Below are 11373 nucleotides of genomic sequence, written 5' to 3'. Positions count from 1 at the left end.
GGGAACTCCCGCCCATGAGCCTGCCCTCCCCAGATTATCTGCCCAGGTTATCAGTCCCCCTCACCTTCCCGGGTTGCCTCGGTGGGCTCAAGATGCTCCAGCTCTAGATTTGGGGCGTGGCCCACCAGGTGTGATGCAGGGGAGTTGATGGGCACCAAGGCCTGCTCTGTCTCCTGCAAGGGGAAAGGCAGGGGCTGCCCAAAATCCTGGACATGGTCCAGCCAGGTCCCCACGAGCGAAGCAATGGCCCTGGGGAGAGGCAGGTGGGCAGTCAAGTCAGAATTCCGGTCTTTCCTTCCACTCTGCCCTCCCATGGCACTCTTGTTTGGGACTGAGCCTCTGTGCAATCCCCTCCACGCCACCCCCAACCCCTGTGTGTCTGTTGTGTTTGTAGCAGATGTGGGATCCAGCAGGTTGAACGCAGAGTCTGTGTGAGCCTCTTCTTCCCACTGGCGGCTCTCCTGAAGGTCCTGTACACTGCCCAGCCCAGGCCTCCATGCCCCTGGGCATCTGGGCTGAGGACTGAGACAGACTCCCGAGCAGCCTGCTCGCCACAATCCTGTTCTGAGGCCCGCCCCGGTGGTCAGTGGAGGTGGATGGAGAGAGGGGGCAGGCAGAGCGCGATGGGTGTTGGGGGGAAGGAGACTCTGAGGGACAACTCAGCCCAGCCTCCCCTCTGGGTCTACAATACCCGGGGCCCCATCCTCTGTCCTCTTTGACTCTTGTCCTCCTAGAATAGAAGCCACCAGAGCTCAGGCCTTTCTTGGGAATCAGAAGATGTATAAGATCAGGGTTCCGCCGGGCACTCCCCCACCTCACAGTCCCCACTCTGCTGACACAGGGGGCCCTCCTTCTGGGCCCAGAGACCACTCACTTCATGACTTGGTCCTGCGGCGTGTCACCCCGGTGCTTATAAGGAGGTGTGCCTCCAGAGGTACAAAACACCTTGCTGGCATCAGCTCTGATGGATGGTGGACAGGACCTGTGAATGATGGACAGCGTGACTGCTGGACCCACTGCCTAGAACTGAGGCCCAGGGATCGTGTCTGCTTCATTCCTTGAGTCGGGCAAAGTGTCTCCAAACGTGCTTGCCTGTAGTAGGAGCTTCATACACATTGTCGAGTAAATAAACTCCAACCAGCACCCTCCCATCCATCTGAGTGGGCGTGGGGCCCCTGCTACCCGCCCGAGATCCCCAGTGTGGCTACACCAAGGCCGAGGACCAGCTAGGTGAAATCTCCAACTGCTTGACAGGTTGCTTTCCATGTGCTTTTCCAAACTCCGATGCCACAGGCCGCTGATGGGTGAGTCAGCGTTCTTTCCATGGGACAGAGTGAGATAATTGCCACAAACAACCGGCGCACGTCCAGCAACCCTGCCTGAAGAGCCAGGGAGCAGGTGGGACCTGCCACGGCTTGTCCCCACAGCAGTGCTATGAAGTTTATCCCCCACCACCCCACTTTTCAGAGGAGCATACTGAGACTCGGAAAGATGTGGTGACGTTTTCAAGACTCACAGCTTGCAGTGGGCAGAGGCACGAGTGTGTGCTCACCTAGTTAGCAGCTCTTCGAGGAACTGTTGGGCTCTGGAGAAGGCCAGGGTGGAGACATGGGATAGGTTTCCCCCCGGGAAAGCTGGTACCATGGACGTGGCCACTTGCTCCAAGGTGCCCTCATGGAGGGCCTGCAGCCTGCAGGACTCAGGTAGGTTCCCAGTTACCTCAGCTGCGCACTGGGAGGGACACGGAAGGACATCCAGTCAGCGGCATGACCGTGAATCCCACAAGGATCGAGGTCTGGAGCTCATTCGGGAGGTCCCAGCCCCACAGGGACGTGTGCGAGAGGAGGGACAGGAGTGCCCAGGCTGAACGAGGTTCTAGGTCTTCAAAGTGCCACTTAAGTTCTGTGCATGTTCAGAAAATTGTCACCTTCTAGGCATCATTATTTTTTTTTTCTTTTCTTAGCTGAGGAACAACAAACCTCCTTGTGGGAATAGTGTATATGAAGTGCACGGGCCCTGTGAGTCGTCTAGAAACCTCCCCGTTATAGAGATGAGAACACAGAGGCTTAGGGATATGAAATGTCCGGTGAAGGGCATGCAGGTCAGAACTGGGACCTGTCCTGCAGGACATCCCCTCGCAGGTACTGGAGACTTCATCTGCTCCCGACATGGGTGGAAAGGGTGTGGGAACCTTGTCCCTCCCCAGCGTGGGAACAGTGTACCCAGTTGACATGGCCTATGACAACCATTGACTTCAAAGGAGAAAGTTATATTTCATCCTTTTACACTCAAGGGCATTTTAAGACCGTCATTATGGAGATCCCAGATCCTGCCAGGTGGCAAATGCTTGGAGACTGCAGACTGGAGAAAGGTGATCACCAGGCAGTAATCTGAGCAGAGGACTCGGGAAGGAGGCAATGTATGTGGTGGCAGAAAAGTGACAGGTGACTCAAAGTACCCATGAGGCAATTGCCAATGAAGGAACACTGTGATTGAGTTGGACAACCTGGCATCGGACAGGTGAACATTTCAGTGAGTGAGAAATCCCCGGGCCAGGCCTGCAGCAAGGCAGCAGCCATCATGAGAAACTGCTTTTGGCTATGTCCCTGCTACAGCCCTTTGGATTTGGAATCTGCCTGCAGCCGTTCAAAGTTTACATGTGCACGTCCTTCAACCAGCAGTGGGCTTCCATCTCCAGCTGAGGACATCACACGTACTGTGGTCAGAATTGTGTCCCTCTAATCCCATGAATTTGCAACCCCTAGAACTTCATTATGTGTCCGCATTTGAGTTTTAGTCTTCAAGCAAATAATTAAGGTGAAGTGAATTCAGTGGTGTGGGTCTTAATCTAGTCTGACCAGTGTCCTTGGAAGAGGAGGGGAGGATACATGGCAGTGCAGAAGGGAGTCCACGTGACACAGAGCGAGAAGACGGCCATCTACAAGCTGAGGAGAGACCCCTCAGGGGAAACCAGCCAGGCTGACAGCCTCCTGTCTCACTCCTAGCCTCCGGAATAGTGAGAAAATGAATGTCTGCTGCTGACACCACCCAGTGTGGTCCTATGTTACGGCAGCCCGAGCAACCTAACACAGTCCATTCCGACACCCTTCATGAAGTGTTCCAGGCAGCGCTGCTGATATGGCAGCCGAACTGAATCGGGCCCATGTCCAACAGCACTGAAGGGCTGCATCGCCGGGGCAAGGACATCTGCTATTGGCCAAGTTCTGCAAGGACTGTGGACTGAGGGGCAAGGGTAGTTTCAACAACAAAATCAGCGAAATGCCCAAGCGCTCATGGAGTCTACTGTGAAGTCAAACCACATCTCTCTCTCATATTTCTACAAATATGTGAGGAGTGTCTTTCTACCCTCCCATGTAGCTGGAGGGAGGAGTGGGGGTCCGGATTCCTTTGTCATGGGGCTGTGGGACAGTCTAGGGAGAGTCCTGGGAGGGTCCCCGGGGAGTCCGCAGATTTGCGTGTGGGTCTGGGCACTGCCAGGTCGTCTTGGGGTTGTGGGTGTAGAGACCCTCGAGGCCAGCTCTCACCTCTGACAGGCACTGGACTGTGTCGTCAGCCTGGTGCACCTGCACCCTGACCCGGTAGGTGGTGTAGTCGGGTCCAAGGGCCAGCACCTCCATGATGTCCTCCTGGGAGCTCTGCAAAGACAGAGTGGGTACTGAGCCAGGAGGCATCAGGAACCTTCCACCCAATGTGTGGTCCTGTGTCATGGCAGACCTCGTCTGTTAGGACACAGTGAGGATGTTCCTGGCAGCCCCGCTGAGCTAGCAAGCATTGATTTGTGTCAAGGTCTAGCAACAGTGAAAGCCTGAATCACTGATGAAAACTATGCCCTTGTTGGAATGATATGGAGTTGGGTAAGGCCACAGCTCCTGACCTGGCCGCACTGCAATGGTTTGTCGTCCTCTGTGAGGTGATAGGTTGCAGAGAAAAGTATTCAAGACCTTAATCCCTCCCTTGCCCCCAACCCTCTTTTTTTTTTTTTTTTTTAAATACACAGCACTATCAAGTGGGATGATGTTTAAGGCTTGGGGAAGGTCTACAAGGACAGTGGAGCTGGGACTGGTCCACAGGTTACTTGGGGCAGGGAGTGAATCAACTGAAAGGAGCATAAGGCAAAGACAGCAACAAATGCTTCCTCTGTGATCCCAAGAAGCACGTGAAGAAAGATTGCTTTTCTCCCCTACCTACCAGGAAGCTGGTCGGGAGGACTGAAGGTGCAGGTTTCTTTGGGAGTGGGTCTGTGAGATCTTTGAGGCCCCTGATTTGAGTCTGACTCCTGGTCCCACCCCAGTCACCTCAGGGTCCTGGGTGTGGGCCAGCTCTCACCTCCGTTTGGCACTGGTCGGTTTTCCTGGCCTGACGCACTTGTCCTTTGTACCCGTTGATGGCATACGTGAACGTGTCAGCCAGCTCCTCTACGATGTCCTTGTTGGAGCTCTGCAAAGACAGAGCCCCCACCGGACACAAGGAGGCCTCAGGGGCCTGCCTGTGAAGTGCCAGTGGGGCAGATGCCCGCCACCCATTCTGCTCCCCAGATCAGATCAGGCAGAGAGGGGTATCTGCAAAGACCTCCAGGCAGGGAGTGAAGTTGATGACCCCCTGAATAGCCCCCCGACCCACCCTAACAGGCGGATAGCAGATCTCCGAACCCAGCACTCACATGACACGCCCTCCAGGCTTCTGACACCTACCAACCTGCTCCTGCCCAGGATGTGCGTCCCTCATCCCACGCTGTCCCTCACCATCACGGACACACACACACACACACACACACACACACACACACACATACCTGGGATGAGGGGTAAGAGGTGTGGGGCTGCCCAGGTGTGACCCCAGCTGGCGCCTGACCTGGATGGGCCTGGCCTGGGCTGCCCTCGGTTACCTGTGGGTGCCTCCTGCCAGAGGGCAAGGGGGATCGGTGGTGGCGCTTGCGCCTATTTCTACAGCAACAGAAACATCTCTCAGCCTGGGCTTTCTTCTGCCCAGAGCCTCGGAAGAACGGGAAGCAACACAGAGACATCCTCGTCTCCTGACCCTCCCCACTCAAGTGAGCTGGAAAGGCAGTTGTCTCCAGAATGTGGGTACCTGGTTACCACGGTTCCAATTTCTCTCAGTAAGGAAGTGAGGTCACCCCTTCAAGGTTCCACGACCTGTGCCCCTTCCTCCAATCAGAGCCACCCAAAGGCCCCTGTGGACTGTTGGCCTCTCACCCTCCTGGCCCATGTTATCTCCATACCTGTACACCAATACCCAGTATCCAGCACAGCCCTCTGCCCAGCTCTCTGGGAATGTGCGAGGCACCCCGGCTTGGGAGGGAAAGCTGTGTTCACACCTCCTTGTCCTTACTTGTTCTGTGCCCCGGAGAAGCCTCTGTGCCTCTCAGGGAGTCCCCCAGTCTGCAAAGCTGGCCCATGAGGAGGATGCTGGACGCTATTTCCATAGGAAGTCATCAGGTGTAGATGAGACAAGGCCCCTAACACCTGTGGGCTGGCCTCCCAAAAATCTGATGAGCAAACATAGAGGTGGAAGCGTGACAAGAATGAGTGGGACACAGAATGGGACACTAGACAAAACAGGCCCGAGGTCCAGCCTGAGATCTCAGGAAAGTCACTGCTCATGTCGGCCTCATTTTCAAGTCTGCACCTTTAAGGGTTTGAAATGACAGGAAATTCAGAGATTGTCACTCACTGGCCCAAAACCTCGCAGTGGTGTCCTTTTACACGTAGCATCAGACCCAGTGCCTTAGGTGGGCCCAGGTGTTAGGGGCCTTCACAGTGGCTTTAAGTGAGTCCAGCCTCCTGGTGGGAACATCCTTGTGTGTCCGCCGAGAGCTCAGTAACTGGCTGCTGAACAACGTAGCGTACAGCCCAGGTGATGGGATGTCAGGTCCTGTCACTTCTCTCGGACTCTCATTCTTGAGGTCGCTTCCTTCCTCGCAGCCTCTACCTCACTTTGTCTCTATATGTGTGTGTGTCTGTGCCACTGAACTGTTGTTCTGTCTTTGAACTGAGTCCACACCCTTCTCCTTACCACTTTAGTAAATCTTGGTTTTGGTAAGTTCTCCCCTTGGTTCTTAGAGTCTCTTGTTCTGAGAAGAGAGACGGCACCTTTGGCTACTTTATTGTTACTTCTAGACCTAACCTGTCGAGTCCCATGAGTGTGATAGCTTTCAACCTTGCCATTCCTGATACAAGGATTCTAGTGTGAAGCCATCAAGGTTAGCACCCAGAGTCCTAAGCCCCATTGGCCTCAGGGCCTCTTGATACCATGTGTTCTCTCTGACCAGTCAATTCTAGTATGGCTGGGTCCCTAACCATTCTCTACCAGCAGCCCGAAGGATCTTTTGAAAATGTAAATGTGATCATGTCTCTTATGGGAACTAACAGTGGTTTCCTATGGCCTTGAGAATCAAGTCCAAAATCCTTAGTGTGTCCGTCCAGGCCCTCCGTGACGTGACCTTATCTTCTTTTCCAGTTTTGTCTCCCCCTCGCCCCTTTTCTCTGGTCACACTTTTGAGATCCTCATTGGCATCACACTCTCCCAGCCCTGCTTAGAGCTGTGTCATGCCCCGTGTCCCAACGTTTCCCTCTGGGGTCGTTGGAAGACTGGTGTTCTTTCAGGCATCTCTCATCTTTCCTCTGTCCTCCTCTCTGCTTCCATACTTGTGTTTGCTATACCATGAAATGCTACAAGCTTGTCCACCCTCAGGAGTTTTAAGGATCTCATTCAGTGTGGAAGCTGAGAATTATAAGCAGCAGAATACTGATGAAACACAAGTAGGGATTTGTTTTTCTCACAAAATGACCAATCCACAGGTAGGTGGATCCAATATTGAATTCAGCTGCTCAATGATATCAGGGTAAGCTGCCAGCAACAAAGTGGCGGCAACAGCTCCCAGCATCCAAGAGAGGAAAAAAGTTCTCACTTCCCTATTGTGCTTTCTATCAGGAAGGAAAATAGTGTCTCAGAAATCAATTATGAGACCCTTGCATGAACCCTTGGCCAGAACAGGCCAAATTGCAAGGGACATGGGGTCGTTTAGTAGCAAAGTGCTCCTGAAGGAGGTGCCTCAGCCCTGGAGGAGGAGGAGAAGAACGAGGAGGAGGAGGAGGAGGAGGAGGAAGAGGAGGAGGAGGAGGAGGAGGAGGAGGAGGAGGGAGGAGAAGGGAAGGGCAGTTGGGAAGTGTCTGATGGTGAGCTTCCTGTTTCTGCTGTGAACACTACTGGCCCCATACATTTCTTCTGTGTGGAGGTGTGGAGGAAAGGTGTCCCGAGATTCAGGGATGACTGTTTTCAAATCTGTTTCTAGTGTCTTGAAGTACTCTGTCTAATAGGGCCCACATTATCCATACGTAACTTTTAAAAAATATATGTATTTATTGATCTCAGAGGGAGGAAAGGAAACAGAAGGGAGAGAGAGAGAGGGGTGGGGGGAGAGAGAAACATCAGTGATGAGAGAGCCTCCTTGATCACATAGCCCCTAGACTGCAACCCAGGTATGTGCCCTGACTGGGAATGAAACTGGGACTTCCTGGTTCAGGGTTTGACGCGCAACCATGGAGCCACAGCAGCCTGGCCACCACATATCACTTTTTTAAATTAAACTTTCATTAATTCAAATTAAGTAAAAGTTAAAATTCACTTAGACATTTAGGTTTCTCTTGTTGGATACCCAAGGAGGAGTGTTGGCTTGGTGTATAGACCAGCTGGTTTCCTTTGAAAGCAAGTATGAAATGAAAGAAAGGAAATGTGTCTCCCCTCAGAGCAAGAGTTTTCAGGTGGGAATGATGAGCTTTGGATGATTGGGCCACAGCACTGCGTGGATCGGTCTTGCACAGCATGCCTCCTTTTGAAATACTCACCTACTAATGGCATTCCCTTTTCCTTTTCTGCTTAAAAGTGTTTGACACAATGGTTTTAATTTTAATGATAGATTGTTCCAGTGGTGACAGTGAACTGTGGCCCTTCCGGTAGAACCAGGGCTGCGTACCATGTTTCCGTCCCGCCCTGTGCCAGTGGAACCGTTGCCTCTTCCTCAGATGAGTTACACTGGTGAGTTAAATTCTGGGCTCACTGGGGAAGGAAAATGATTAAGGAAGTGTTTAGTGGAGGGAGTTGTTTTGAATTATTCCTGTTGCAACCAAAGCAATGCTCTTTCTATCCCTAGTGGTTTTAAATATTGTTCACGTGTAGTGTAGTGGTTGTTGCTGCTCAAGTAGCAAATCAAGCTAAACACTGAGTGAAGTGGAATGCAGCCCAGTGAGTAACTTTTGCTTTTAATGAGAGCGTTTCAAGATATAAATTGGCACTTGGGAAAGTTTGGAAAGATATTATTGAGTCTGGCCAGTGTTGCACAGTGGTTGAGTCAGGTGCGCCTGTGAAGCAGGCAGGAGTTCACGGTTGGCTTGCTTCCGGGTCAGGGCACGTGCCCGGGTTGCAGACTGGATCACCAATAGGGGTCGTGAAGGAGGCTGCCGAGGAATGATTCTCTCTCATCATTTACGTTTCCCTCCCCTTCGCTCTCCCTGAAATCAATCCAAGTATATTTTTAAAATATTTATTTAGCCTAGCCCTGGCTGATGTGGCTCATTTGGATGGGCATCTCCCCTTGCACTGAAAGGTTTCCGGATCAGTTCCCAGTAGGGCACGTGGCAGGGTTTTGCGGTCAGTTCCATTCGGGGGTGGGCAGGAGGCAGCTGATGCACCTTTCATCGATGTTTCTCTGCCTCTCCATTCCTCTGTCTGCTGCCTATTTATATATTGGATATATGATCCTTGTGTAAAACCTGAAACTATACGTAAGGAAATGAGAAGAAACTGTCACTTCTAGAAGTTTGACTTCCTCCAGTTCACCAGTGTTCACATTTTGATGCATATATTTCCAGATTTCCTTTCTCCATTTTATCAGTTTATACTTAATCATCAGAACAAATTAAATGTTTCAAACATTATTTTACCACTGTATTATGCAGTGAGCATGCTTCCATGGCAGCATATATGTGTACACATGTATGTGTGTGTATGTATATATGTATGTGTGTACACATATATATGAAATTAGGTATATGTACGTGAATATATAAGGCCTACACGTGTTTAGAATCAACAATTTTATTTCTATTTATTCAAAAGAGTATTTAATTTAATGGATTATTGTCTACATAAAAAGCTAGGTATTATTGGAAATTATCATTATTTACTATTATACATATACAGTTGGGGCGTATTCCTCTTATTAGTTATTTAAGATAATCGCCTAGGACTCTTATGACAGCACCAGAGAAGGCTTGCAGCACCGGCAGCAGCTGTCTCCAGAGTGGCTTCAGGTACTGCCTCAGGCCAGGCCAGGCCAGGGCGGGGCCTCTCTCTGGACCAGGCTCTGGCCCTGAGCAGGCCCTTCCTCTGGCTCTGGAGAGCTCTGGCGCTCCGGGTGTGGACCTGGAGCAGGAGAAAGAGAGAGATTTACTCACACACCTGGCTTTCCCGTGACTTTCCACAGACTGGAAAGATGCCACCGCCTTTAAGGGAACTCCCGCCCATGAGCCTGCCCTCCCCAGATTATCTGCCCAGGTTATCAGTCCCCCTCACCTTCCCGGGTTGCCTCGGTGGGCTCAAGATGCTCCAGCTCTAGATTTGGGGCGTGGCCAACCAGGCGTGATGCAGGGGAGTTGATGGGCACCAAGGCCTGCTCTGCCTCCACCAAGGGGAAAGGCAGGGGCTGCCCAAAATCCTGGACATGGTCCAGCCAGGTCCCCACGAGCGAAGCAATGGCCCTGGGGAGAGGCAGGTGGGCCGTCAAGTCAGAATTCCGGTCTTTCCTTCCACTCTGCCCTCCCATGGCACTCTTGTTTGGGACTGAGCCTCTGTGCAGTCCCCTCCACGCCACCCCCAACCCCTGTGTGTCTGTTGTGTTTGTAGCAGATGTGGGATCCAGCAGGTTGAACGCAGAGTCTGTGTGAGCCTCTTCTTCCCACTGGCGGCTCTCCTGAAGGTCCTGTACACTGCCCAGCCCAGGCCTCCATGCCCCTGGGCATCTGGGCTGAGGACTGAGACAGACTCCCGAGCAGCCTGCTCGCCACAATCCTGTTCTGAGGCCCGCCCCGGTGGTCAGTGGAGGTGGATGGAGAGAGGGGGCAGGCAGAGCGCGATGGGTGTTGCGGGGAAGGAGACTCTGAGGGACAACTCAGCCCAGCCTGCCCTCTGGGTCTACAATACCCGGGGCCCCATCCTCTGTCCTCTTTGACTCTTGTCCTCCTAGAATAGAAGCCACCAGAGCTCAGGCCTTTCTTGGGAATCAGAAGATGTATAAGATCAGGGTTCCGCCGGGCACTCCCCCACCTCACAGTCCCCACTCTGCTGACACAGGGGGCCCTCCTTCTGGGCCCAGAGACCACTCACTTCATGACTTGGTCCTGCGGCGTGTCACCCCGGTGCTTATAAGGAGGTGTGCCTCCAGAGGTACAAAACACCTTGCTGGCATCAGCTCTGATGGATGGTGGACAGGACCTGTGAATGATGGACAGCGTGACTGCTGGACCCACTGCCTAGAACTGAGGCCCAGGGATCGTGTCTGCTTCATTCCTTGAGTCGGGCAAAGTGTCTCCAAACGTGCTTGCCTGTAGTAGGAGCTTCATACACATTGTCGAGTAAATAAACTCCAACCAGCACCCTCCTATCCATCTGAGTGGGCTTGGGGCCCCTGCTACCCGCCCGAGATCCCCAGTGTGGCTACACCAAGGCCGAGGACCAGCTAGGTGAAATCTCCAACTGCTTGACAGGTTGCTTTCCATGTGCTTTTCCAAACTCCGATGCCACAGGCCGCTGATGGGTGAGTCAGCGTTCTTTCCATGGGACAGAGTGAGATAATTGCCACAAACAACCGGCGCGCGTCCAGCAACCCTGCCTGAAGAGCCAGGGAGCAGGTGGGACCTGCCACGGCTTGTCCCCACAGCAGTGCTATGAGGTTTATCCCCCACCACCCCACTTTTCAGAGGAGCATACTGAGACTTGGAAAGATGTGGTGACGTTTTCAAGACTCACAGCTTGCAGTGGGCAGAGGCACGAGTGTGTGCTCACCTAGTTAGCAGCTCTTCGAGGAACTGTTGGGCTCTGGAGAAGGCCAGGGTGGAGACATGGGATAGGTTTCCCCCCGGGAAAGCTGGTACCATGGACGTGGCCACTTGCTCCAAGGTGCCCTCATGGAGGGCCTGCAGCCTGCAGGACTCAGGTAGGTTCCCAGTTACCTCAGCTGCGCACTGGGAGGGACACGGAAGGACATCCAGTCAGCGGCATGACCGTGAATCCCACAAGGATCGAGGTCTGGAGCTCATTCGGGAGGTCCCAGCCCCA

The sequence above is a fragment of the Cnephaeus nilssonii genome, assembly GCF_951640355.1.
Source record: "Cnephaeus nilssonii genome assembly, chromosome: 15".
NCBI lineage: Eukaryota > Metazoa > Chordata > Mammalia > Chiroptera > Vespertilionidae > Cnephaeus > Cnephaeus nilssonii.
This window is presented reverse-complemented; position numbering follows the sequence as displayed.